Raw genomic sequence first — 12,371 nt, 5'->3', positions numbered from 1 at the left:
GGGTGTTGGAAGACTAACAGCCCCGTGGGCAGGAGGCTGTATGAGTCAAGACTGCAATGCACACAGAGCCCGATCCACCTGCCCCTTGAGCTGAATTGGCCCAACACACCCCTAACTCACCCAAGCTTCCACACAATATGCCTGATTCGTCTCTAATTGCATGTGTGTCATTTCAGCTGATGTATTCTCCATTATTCTTTACCATAACTTTGAATAAGACAAAATAAAAATGCCTGCTATCATTTGGAAATAACAGGGCTTCTCTTCCCAAGAGGTTCAAAGAGAAGACACAGCAGAGATGTGGGATGGGCATGGACCCTGCTGCTTGTCACCGCGAGCTGGATACACAGCTTACCATTCCTGGGCCTCAGTTTCCTCATCTGTGACAGCATCAACCATGCAGGAACGTTGTGTACAGTGCTCTGAACTTTAATGTGGATAAAGTGAGAAATCAAAGTGGATATTATTGGCCATGTGAGACAGGGTTTTCATGTTAAGCCGTAAAATCCCTCTTGGGGCATTATTTCTCACTTCACACAGGAATACAGAACAGGAGGCATATCTGCTCTCTTTCCCCACCATGAATCATGACTGCTGTCTATCCATCTCAAGGCGGGAGTCATGCTGGGCGTGGCTGTTCCCCCACTAGCCCACCTCCACCGGATGGAGCTGCCAGCAGAACATGTAGGGCGATGATGTTCGCATCATTACCCCCTCTGCCAGCCTGGTACCTGAGTATAACTGGTGCTCACAAAATGCCTCTTAAAGAATGAATGAAACGTCCACCCAGGAAGCTCTCTGATAAATGCTCTTTTTTTTTCCTCCTTAAGAATCTGTTTAGACCAGGGGTTCTCAACCACGGCACTGCAGGCGCTTGGAGCTGGATGATCCTCTGTCGTGAGCGGCTGTCCTGTGCAGTTGGCAGCATCCCTGGCCTCCACCTGGACACACCTGGCACACACGCCCCAAGTGTGACAACTACAACTGTCTCCAGACATGGCCAAATGTCCCCTGGGGGACAAAATCTCCCCCAGTTAAAGAACCACCGGTTTAAACCAAAGGAAAACAACCAAATATGTTTTTGTTTATTTTTAAAAATGCAATGTTACAACTTGCTTAAGTTTTACTATGTTCCTGAATCCAGAGCTGTTGTGAGAGCTGAGCCAATAATATAAACTATAAGTTAGCAAAAGAAGTCCTCGGGGCTACTTACAACTGATTGGAGAATATTAACCACCTGAGACAAATCGGTCATTAGCTACTACTGATCTGATGGGGGACACAGCACTAATAATTCAATAAAGCAAAGGCTGCAGGCAATAAAACCCCGGGGTTATTTATTTAGCTAATTAGATTCGTTTTTGGTGGCAACCCTGCTCTTGTGAGTGGGAATAAGCCATGTGTATTTTTCAATTAATCAGGAATATCGTACATCGCAAATCTGCTCTTATAACCTTTCAAGCTGGAAGATGTGAGGTGTGAGTGGTCCCCCAGCCTGCGGAGGAGGGAAAAACCAGCTTGGGAGGGGATGCAGACTCTTCACTTAGCTGCCTCTCAGGGAACAGAGAGGCACGGGAGAGGTGTGTAAATCAGACACCTTGGCCGCAGCCTTCCCGCTCCACTCCCTTGCAACCTTCCATCGTCAGTCCAGGGCAGGACAGACAGGAATCCCACGAGGTGAAATTCAGATGTGCTGACATGTGGACAGACACAGTTTATTACTGTTAGGGATGAACAATCCTATCTTAACCACTAAAGGAGACTGGAAAACATGGTATAAGCATATGTCTGGTATCATAAATGCAGGATTGTTCTGTTTACACCTTGCTCTCGACTTAGGATATGAGAACCATGGGTCCTGGAAGCGGACGTTTTTGGGAGGGAGGGGGTTATTTTGGTCCAGGTCACAATGTGTCCTATCAATCAGGAGTCATCTCTGAGCCCTCTAGGCTGTGATTGCCAAATTGGGGGGGAAAAAATCACCATTAAAAAGACTATCTAAACCTACATACTTTTGTTCCCTGAGACAAACCAATGGAAATTCTAGAGATTTCTGCCTAAACTGCTGAGATTTAGAAATGTCTTCTTTTTTTTTTTTTTTTTTAGTTGCTTGTTTCCATTTCTAGTCTTCACTTCACTTCCTTTTCTCGTTCTCTGTCTCCTTTCCCATTTTTCGGTTCTACTCATCTGTTCAGAGGCCAGGTTTATATTTTTTAATTAATTTTTATTGGAGTATAGTTGCTTTACCTTGTTGAGTTAGTTTCTGCTGTACAGCAAAGTGAATCAGTTATACATATACATATATCCACTCTTTTTTAGATTTCCTTCCCATTTAGGTCACCACAGAGCACTGAGTATAGTTCCCTGTGCTATATAGTAGGTTCTCATTAGTTACCTATTTTATACACAGCATCAATAGTGTATATGTGTCAATCTCGGTTTCCCAATTCATCCCATCTTCCTTCCCTGCTTGGTAACCGTAAGTTTGTTTTCTACCTCTGTGACTCTTTTTCTGCTTTGCAAATAAGTTCGTTTGTACCATTTTGCTAGATTCCACATATAAGCGATATTACACTATATTTGTCTTTCTCTTTCTGACTTACTTATAAGGAGAGGTGCCTGTAAGCTCGGAGGCACCAGGAAAAGCCAGATGCTAACAGAGACCAGCTGCTCCCTGAAAGGCCACTGACAAGATTCCAATGAGGAGGTGGCCTCCTCTCTAAACAAAGAGCATGGCCCTACAAACCCCCCAGAGAATGACTTCAAATGCACAGACAGATCTATTTCAGCCTCCATGGACACGCAGGGTCAGCCGCATGGCCCTGATGAAAGCACAAAGTGGAAGTCACATCTCTACACCATCTCTGTTTCCCTGAAATTGAACTGATGGTTCAGTAAACAAAACATAAAGAGTCTCTGCTCCTCATGAAATTTCACTAACCTCAAAAATTATCTTGGTCTACCCAAACATACTTTTCTTTTGTCCTTTAATGTGCTTTTGGTTGTGTTGCCCAAGGTCCGGGATGTACACAGGCAGATTCGGATGACACTGCTGTGACCTGAGGGCTGAACAGGGCCTGGCATTGCCTCCATTTAGGTGATGGGTTTGTCTGACTCCAGAAGACCTTTGTCATATTTTTAAATGTGGCACCTAGGAGCAGTAGCCTATTACTTCATCGCAGTCTCAGGGCCTTATACCAATGGAATCGGAGCCCCCCTAATACAGAGCAGTAGCTTACAGGAAGGGAACTCAGGGCAGATAAAGTTTGATTGAGGAAGAGAGAAAAGTCAAGATACCCACACGATACCCACTGCCTCGAGTGGCTGTCCTTAGAGGCCGGCATTCTGTGTGGGGGGAGGGGGGAGGGGAGACAGCCCTTGTGGGCACGCAGCAACAAGTGCTGTGGACACTGGTCACTGGAAGAAAACAAGGGGCACCCAGAGGCGTGCTGCTCAATGTTTAGTAACAGGGTTTCCCGGGGAGCCCTTATTTGTAGCATTTGCCAATTACCATGGTGTAAACACTCCCACCAGGGCCCACTTCAAGCTACCAGCAGGAGGTCACTGGACACGAGAATGGGAAGAGATGCACACAGCTGGCTCTCAGGAGATGAAAGGATGGACCCAGCCCGGCCCACCACCGGCAAAGGAAGTAAGAACTGAAGGGGACCCGGTTTGGGGCCCTGAGACCCACTTCCCATGTGTGGGGACTTGCTCTGTAAGGGGCTTTGATCTTGATACAGCTGGGCTTTACTGATCATGGTCGTTGAATGGAGCTTCTTTCCTTTCTCTCTCTCCACTTGCCCTTATAAAATTCTTAGGAATTTAAAAATTCATGAAGAGCACATATTAACTTAAATCCAAACCTCAAAGGACTGTTCATTTTCTTCCTGTTGTGCCCCTGTTGCATTAAATATTGCATGAAATTATCAAGCCACTAATTTGGATTCAGATGCACTTCAGTTATGCACAGATTTCCTGTTAATGGCATTCACTGACCAAAGATTATCACCTTCTCATTCTGAGACTTGCTGGTCTGTCTTCACCTCTCCCTCTATCACCCCCTTCTCTGTCCTTTCCTTCCCTCCTACTGTTTGCTCTCTTTGGGGGGACCCCTCCATCTCGTCTCCATTTTTCTTTCCTAGTCTCTCTCCACATCTCTCTCAATCTCTCCTATTCTCTCCTCTTTCTCCTCTTCCCCCTCTTCTTCCCCCTTTACCATTCACTGCCCTCATACCTCTCTCTCTCTTTCCCACTCTTCTCTCAATTTCTCAGTAAGGCAAAGATTTATATGCCTATCCTCATAACATACTTGGCAACCCAGGCCCTGGTTTCCAATCATGTTTAAAAGAGTGAATGACAAGCCAGACTGTAATGGGAACAGAAAGAAGTCAATGAATCTGAGCACAGCAAATACGACCCCTTAACAAAAGCCCAGATGAAGCTCAGAGTGCATGAAAAAGTACACATTATCTATACAGACTTAATATAATGTACCAAAAAGAAGTGTGGCAGGACAGAAAGCATGTACAGACACAAGAGAGTAAATCACTAACCATTTGAATAAAGTTAGCTGAAAATGCTGCAGTAAGAATTCTGAGTGTTATTTCTCTTTTATTTTCTGGTTTCCCCTTGCCGTTGTAGGTACTAGCCAAGCCCTTAAATTCTTACATATCAAAAGGTTCAGAAGAGAAAAGTAAATTAGACTCAAAGATTGAAAAGCATAAGTCACAAAATGAGTGCAGTCTAAAAAAAATAAATACTCTAAATTTAGGGGGCGCAAAAAAAAGCAGCTGTGAGGGATTAGACAAAAAATAGAAAACCTATTAAAGATATAGATAATGTCAAGGTCAATTACTCCCTTCTGCCTGACACAGACAGTGCAGCCAACATGTGCCTGAACAGATAGAAAGTAATATGACTCTAAGTGTGACAATTCTTTGGGAGCTAATTCTTTATTCACGGAATCATACTGTGCAATGCAGGGGTCCCAGGAAATACTAATTCAAAATGATGTCCCCTGAGAATAATAAAAAAAGGAGAAAATGAATTGTTGATATCCACAGACTTTGCAGAGGAAAAAGGAACAAATTTCCAACTTGAAAACATTAAAATGCAAGCAATTTTATACAGAACTTTTTTCCAAAGATTAAGGCAAAGCAGGCATTCCATGTTCTTCTGCTAAATAAAAAACAAAAGCTATATTTATAGTTCTTAGAATCATTTTAAAAATATGTCAATAATAATTAGCCACTAACATTACTTCATTGGCCTCCCACAGTCTGAAAAATATTAAAATTCCTTATGTGATCTCTTTGTTTTAACACACTCCTTATTTAGCATGTCGTCAGGAGGCTGTAAGCAAACAACTATTTAGCTAGCTGTCACAGTCAACATTCAACATCTTTGAAGTTAATGATACTAAGTGGAAACTCTAAAAGAACTGTAATTAAAGAGCGTGTTTTAATAATATGACTGAAGAAGTATTTTACATTTCAAGCAAAGTACCAGAAATAACTAAGTAGACTCTATGGTATCCTATTTGAAGTGTCATTTATCATTATATATAAGCATATTTATTGTTAGAAATTCATTTATTCACAGTTAAATATTATCTGAATCATTCATATACTTAATTATTGCTACGGTCTGAATGTTTGTGTCTCCCCTGAATTCACATGTGGAAATCCTAACTCACAAGGTGATGGTATTAGGAGGTGAAATTGATTAGGTCATGAGGGTAGAGCCCTCAGGAATGGGATTAGTGCCCTTATCAAAGCAGCTGAGAAAGTTCCCTCGCCCTTCCACCACATGAGGACGTGATGCACAGGCACCGTCTATGAATCAGAACTCAGACCTTCACCAGACACTGGATCTGCTGGCACCTTGATCTTGGGCTTGCCAGCCTCCAGAACTGCATATGATATTTATTATAGCAGCACAAACAGACTGACTGTGAAGTAGTCATTAAGAAAGCACCAGACAATACCAGGTAAATCAGTCTTGGTTCAACTACCATTTCATTTGGTCCAGTTCTCAAAGTGGATGATCTAAAGCATATGCATTGTCGGGGTCTAGGGAGGTCCATCCTTCAGGGCCCCTGAAGTATGGGTCATCATCTCCTCCGCCCCTACTCTCCATCACACACGTTCCTGTAGAGTCAGTGCAGCTTCTGTTCACCAGACACCCATGGGTAGGGTTGCCAGACTCAGCAAATAAAAATATAGTATGTGCAGTTGAATTTGAATAGAAGATAAACAACACACAGTTTTTTTAGGTTAAATGTAAATTTCAGATAAACAGTGGATACTTTTTTTAGGTTAAGTACAGGACAGATTTATACTAACACAATTATGCATTGTTTATCTGAAGTTCAAATTCAAATGGGCACCCTGTATTTTATCTGGCAATCCTACCCAGGGAAAGCTGTGTGAAACCATGTATAGTTCAGGGTCCTGACCCTGGGTACCTGCCTCCTCTTCCCATCCTGGGATCCTGGAGATGACAAAAAGGACGTGTGCATTTAAAAGAAACTGTTCATGAAAGTGCTAGAAGATGAAAATGCCACACGGGCCAGAAATCTTGAGGAATCCCTGAAAGACAGAAAGGAAATCAGCTCACATAAAAAGAGGAACTCACAGCCTCAAATATGACCTGAAAAGACTGCTAGGAAACACCATGGTATCTCTAGGGCTTCTCCAAGTTCAGAAGCAACAGATGCGATGACGAGCAAGAGAAATGAAGGCCTTGGGGATTAGTTGGGAAACTCCATTCAGAACCTCTAAACAACGGTCCCTTCTACCTCCACCTGGAGCCAAGTAGCATGAGCATCTGCTCTTGGGATGGAACCACCGGCATGAGTACTTGGACCAAAGAGGCAGGAAGGTGCCCTGAATGACTGCTGACACTCCGAAGGCACAAGAAAATAAGACCTACTGTATACCCAAGCTCACTATCCTCAGTCAATGCACTCCAACTACGGAAAGCAAAACAGCAACCACAGATAGAAGATTTCAGGTTCTTAGGATGATCTAATGACCAAGAACCTCAGGAAAACCAACATCAACACCGGGAGTCACCAAAGAGCTATATGGGTCCTACACATTCTTTTAAGTTAATTCTTAGATATTTTGTATTTGCGCTGCCATCATGAATGGGATCACATTATGCTGTTATACATTCATCATTTATTGCTGGTAAATAGAAAACTGTTGACTTTTGCATATTTATTTTGTAACCTGCAACCTGACCGAACTCTTATTTCTTCCAATACTTGTAATTGATTATCTTGTGTTTTGGGGGCCAAAACACAATATAACATGGAATAATTTTATATTTTCCGTTTCAACATTCATATTTTCTTATCCCCTTTTCTATCTAATTGCATTGCTTAAAATTTCGAGTACAGCATTAAATCACACTGGGAAAGCCAGCATCATCCTTTTCCCACTTTAATGGGCAAAGAAGAGTTACCTCTCCCCCCATTTCTCTTAGTAGTTATGTTCTGCCTGGAAACATATGCTCTACCAGTGCTCACCTGTGAGGCTACTCCATCCGCACTGCAGCTTGAATCACTCGCTCTTTGGTTCCTCTTTGGAAAGATGAAATCTGTCTAGAGGGGCATCTCTACCTGCAGGTGAACCGAGATGAAGCTGGAATTCCCACACTTCCGGATGGGCCCACTGAGCATTTTACAACTTGTAAGTACCACTTATAAAATAACTCCAGATGTTAAATACACTGCCTGTCACAGGTAAGTTTGTCATGAAAGGCCACTTTGACCTGCCATATTCTAATGTCACTATATTCTACGATTTGTGACCATATTTTTCATTACTGCTCTCAGGTCAGGAGGATCAATAACTAGTCTCAGCCCTGCGTCTGTTGATACCAGCACCTGTATGGAGCTTATGCCGGCCACACACCTGCCGAAGACCGTGTCCTCAACTTAATTTCTAAACTGACCTGGCCCGTGTTCTCTAACGTGCTGCTTGTGTGTCCCCAGAACACAAGTATTCCCTACAATTATTTTCTTTTTATATTTTCGAATAAAATTTGCCCATTGCAGAGTCTTTTCCGGAAACAGTAAGATATTTAAATCTATTTGAAATCCACCATCGGGTTAAAAATCGTGGAAAGGAGAATGTTAGAAATCTATGAAGTTCCTTCTGAACTGAATAAATTTTAGTACGAACTCTACTCCTGTGTTCTTTTGGACTTTAAATCAACACGGCCTTTTTCGCAAAAGCACCTTTTGAAATGTTCACTAGTTGGTTGGTTTGATAGGTTTGGTTTCTATTGTTATTTACTTTGCGTTAAGCTCCAGCGAGAATCTTTCATGACTATCAGCCCTCTTTGAACAACCCAAAATCTCTGGTGGGGCTCACACACCATCTTCTTGCAGGCTTTCCCTAGGTCCAGACAGGAGGTGACACAGAGCAACATTGCATCCAAAGAGTGTGCTTTCAGCACTTTGCTCCAGTTAGAAAAAAAAAAAAAAAACTAGATTTGAATGAAGAATGAAACTAACAATGGCAGGCTTTAGTTCTAACGAAAATTGTTCAAAAGAGAACAAAATGTTAGCTTTATCATAAAACCTGTTTACAGGCCCTTATTAAACGGCAGGTGCTATGCTTAGCCCAAGTTACAACGGTTCTTTTATTCCACTTAAAATTGCGCAAAAGGGAACAAAACATCAGCCTTTCCATAAAATGCATCCCCTTGGTCCCTCCGAAAAGACACGTCCTCTGTGAGGCTCAAGAATGTAATCAAGAAGCTGCCATTGGGAAGAGAGCCAGGGCTTGGCAGATACGGTGGTAATGTATTTTGCCACAAATAGATGGTACGTGCTAGATATTGTGGATTACGCTGTGAATGGTCCATTGTGTTCATTCTGAGTAACAGAAATTTTGAGAAAAACCACTTTTCAAATAGCACGGTCAAAATAATTCAAATAGAATAAAGGAGTGAAGTAGGTATTTAACACTTAAGAAATGAAAGTGCCCTTGAAGCAGAGCTGGGAGGAAGATGAGAGCAGCTCCAAATGGGAACGGCAATCACAACTCTGCACATGGACGGATGCGTTATTTCTAACACTATTATCCATTACGATTCATTACAAATTTCTATCTAATAGGCTACCCAAGTGAGGCTCTGCTCTAAATACACTGCCTTCAAACACCACTCAAGACTTCCAATTTTTAGCTATGTAATGCTGAATTTTAGTCGGCACTGCTTTACCCTCATGCTGTCTTTGGCATTTTTCTTCTTGCTACGTGATCATGGAAAAGATACACAAGGGAGCCAATCGGCACAGACCATTTGAAATGAAATATATGAGAAACTTATAATTAGAGACGGGAATGATTCTCTTTTGCTCCCCAAACAAACTGAATTCCTTCGTGAGAATGCCTAGGTAAAAGAGTCAAACATATTATGTGTAAAGTGTCTGAGCTGATTTCTTCAAAGCAAATGCACTCAACAAATAGGACTGCCAACTTTCTTCTGCTCATTTGCTAAAAAAGAGCAACGTTTGCAATCTGAGAACATTAAAAAGGCCCCATTTGAATTCACTAAAGGTCTCATGCAGCAGAGAACAAAAGGCAAGCATAATACATCTTATTTAAATTGACACAAGTTTTGTTTTAGTACAACCCTAGCCTTACACTGCAGCTTCCGGAGACTATAAGTCAGACTTTGAGGACTGAGTAAGATGGAAAAATAGAAGCTCATCTTCCTCTTTCACGTGATCCATCATTAATTTCTCGGTATCAGGGAAAACATCCTGTGAAAATAATTTTACATGAATATTATGCCTTGGCCATCAGCATTTTATTTCAAAAACATTAATAAGGCAGATATATAATAAATAAATAAGTGTATTCCTCCTTCAGGGTGGTATCCAGTTACTGTACTCACAGGGGCTGGCGGGGAGGGTAACTGCAGCTCTTAAAATAACCAGCCTCAAAGGTCCGACGCTAAAGCCTAATCCCACATCTGGTGGGAGAATGGGGCTGCTCTGCTGCTGCTTCTTGGGGAGAACTTACTTGAAGGCCTCACGGGGGTGGAGGTGGGAGGCCTGTGGCTGCTACACCATGCGGGGGACAGTGTCCTTGACGATAACCACCCATTTCACACAAGCCTTAAACCTGACTTCTTTTTTTTAACTTATCTCCCAGACCTGGCAAGTGTCAGTCCTTCTTATGCCAAAGCTCACGCTGTCTCCACTGCCACACACCGCCTGCCTTTCCACTGTGTCCTTTTCTGGACCAACAAAGCGATTACAGCAGAAACCTTGTCTCTTCTTCTTCAGCCTCATGGAATGGCTTGTAAGACAGCGCTGGCAGACGTGGTGGCAGATCCGCAGCAGAGAAACTAGGAGTCTCCTGGCCCAAACCAGCCACTGGCAGCCCTCCTTAGGTGTCCACTGCCCGTGGCCTGCACTTCACTCATGATGTCCTCGAGTTCAGCCTCAGACAGAAGGAGACGTACTTCTGTCACACAACCTTTTGCCTCAGTTTCCCCCACCTGAGAACTGAGGCTGTCCCGCCCTGCGTGAAACTCGTCCCCAGGCTCTGACCATAGCAGCTACTCAACCTACATCTGGGGCTTTGAAGTTCTTTTATACTGATGTACCTAGATTGTCTGTACAATTCAACGACTTGAATAGATGCAAATGGAGGTAAAACATTTAAGGAATTAAAAGTTTATGAACAGGTAATAAGCACTGGCAACTTCTCTGATTAAAGCCAGGTTCAGATTTCTAACATCAACTTTTCTGTTTTATTTTAATCAGACCACCTTTCAACTGCCACTGCCAAACGAATGTTAAACTAGAAAGAAAAAAATAAAAAGAAAATCAAAAATAATTTTAAAAAAGAGGGAGAAAAAAATTTTATTGTCACTGCCATGTTATCCATCAGAAAGGGACAAAGGTACCCTAATTTCTTGTAGATCAGTTGGTTTGTCCTACAATCATAGTTGAGATTGTTATTCAATATATTTATTGAGAGAAGAAACCACAGATACAATTAATTGACTTTCCAGTAGTGGCCCTAATTTATGGACATTCACACTCTTCCTTGGCATATCTGTGGTCAGGCTTCCTGAAATATAGACAAAAGGCACCGAGCAGCTTCGATAAAGCCCATCGGTTCCTTTGGAAGCTTCATTCACTCATTCAACAGCTATTTATTAAGTGTATCAGACATTTTTCTAGGCACTGGGGATCCATCAGTACACGTCAGATAAATAGATCTGCTCTCATGGTGCTCATATTATTATAGAGGAAAAAAAGACAGTAAACAACATAAGAAGTAAATGTTAGAATAAGCTGGGAAGTGAAGTTCAATGGAGAACAGTCATCTCCCATTGACCACTGTGTGCCAGGATTTGTGCACACAACACCAAGAAGGCATTACTGACACCTTTTCTGGAAGAGAAAATCGAGGCTCAGGAAAATTCAGAATCTTGCTTAAATTCATACAAATTGGAAGCTGACTCACAAGTGGAGATTCAAAGGCACATCTGGATAACATTACAGGGTGTTTGTCTAATCATTACACTATTGGATTCTTGGGAAGTCCTAAAGGGACCTCATTAACTATCTGAATAGGGAAATCAGGTCCCACACCAAATGCAATCTGGGTAAGAAGTTAACACAAGGGAACTGGGCACCAGATGAGCCAATGCCCCTCAACATCCCCAATACTCAAGCTTCTCCTCTCTGTCTCCTTGGTGTCTGCAACACCCAAATTCCACTTGCTTTTCATTTTTACAGAAATCTTTATTGAAAAGAAAATAGCATAAAAGAGATTTCCTTTAAAAGCATACTGTCTTATCCAGAGTTGTCAAAACATGGGAGGAACCAAGATGTCCTTTAGTCGGTGACTGGATAAATAAACCATGGTACTTCCAGAGAGTGGAATATTATTCAGGGCTAAAAGGAAATGAGCTAACAAGCCAAAAAGACTGGAAGCAACCTTAAATGCCTGTTACTAAGTGGGAGAATTGAATCTGCAAAGGCTACATTCTATATGAGTCTCACTATATGACACCCAGAAAATGGTTAAACTATGGAGACAGTAAAAAGATCAGTGGTTGCCAGGGGTTAAGGAGGAGGGTAGGAGGAACAGAAGGAATGCAGAGGATTTGTTCCGTCAGTGTAACTACTCCACATGGTATTACAGTGATGGATACACATCATTATACATTTGCCAAGACCCATAGAATGTACAACACCAAGAGGGAACCCTAATGTAAACAATGGACTTTGGGTGATAATGATGCGTGAATACAGGTTCATCAGTTGTAACAAGTGTACCCTCTGATGGGGGATGTTGATGGCAGGGGAGATTGTGGGTGTACAGGGT

At 42.2% G+C, this 12,371-nt stretch overlaps 1 protein-coding gene across 2 annotated transcripts in view; it reads right to left on the bottom strand.

The window, feature by feature from the left end:
* Positions 1-12,371, bottom strand: part of SEMA5A (semaphorin 5A) — a 477,303-nt gene that overhangs the window by 391,017 nt on the left and 73,915 nt on the right. The gene's annotated exons all lie outside the window — the stretch shown is intronic.

Source organism: Orcinus orca, chromosome 3 (genome assembly GCF_937001465.1).
Source record: "Orcinus orca chromosome 3, mOrcOrc1.1, whole genome shotgun sequence".
In the NCBI taxonomy this organism is placed as follows: Eukaryota; Metazoa; Chordata; class Mammalia; order Artiodactyla; family Delphinidae; genus Orcinus; species Orcinus orca.
The sequence above is the reverse complement of the archived record's forward strand: the minus strand, read 5'-3'. Positions and strand labels throughout refer to the sequence as shown.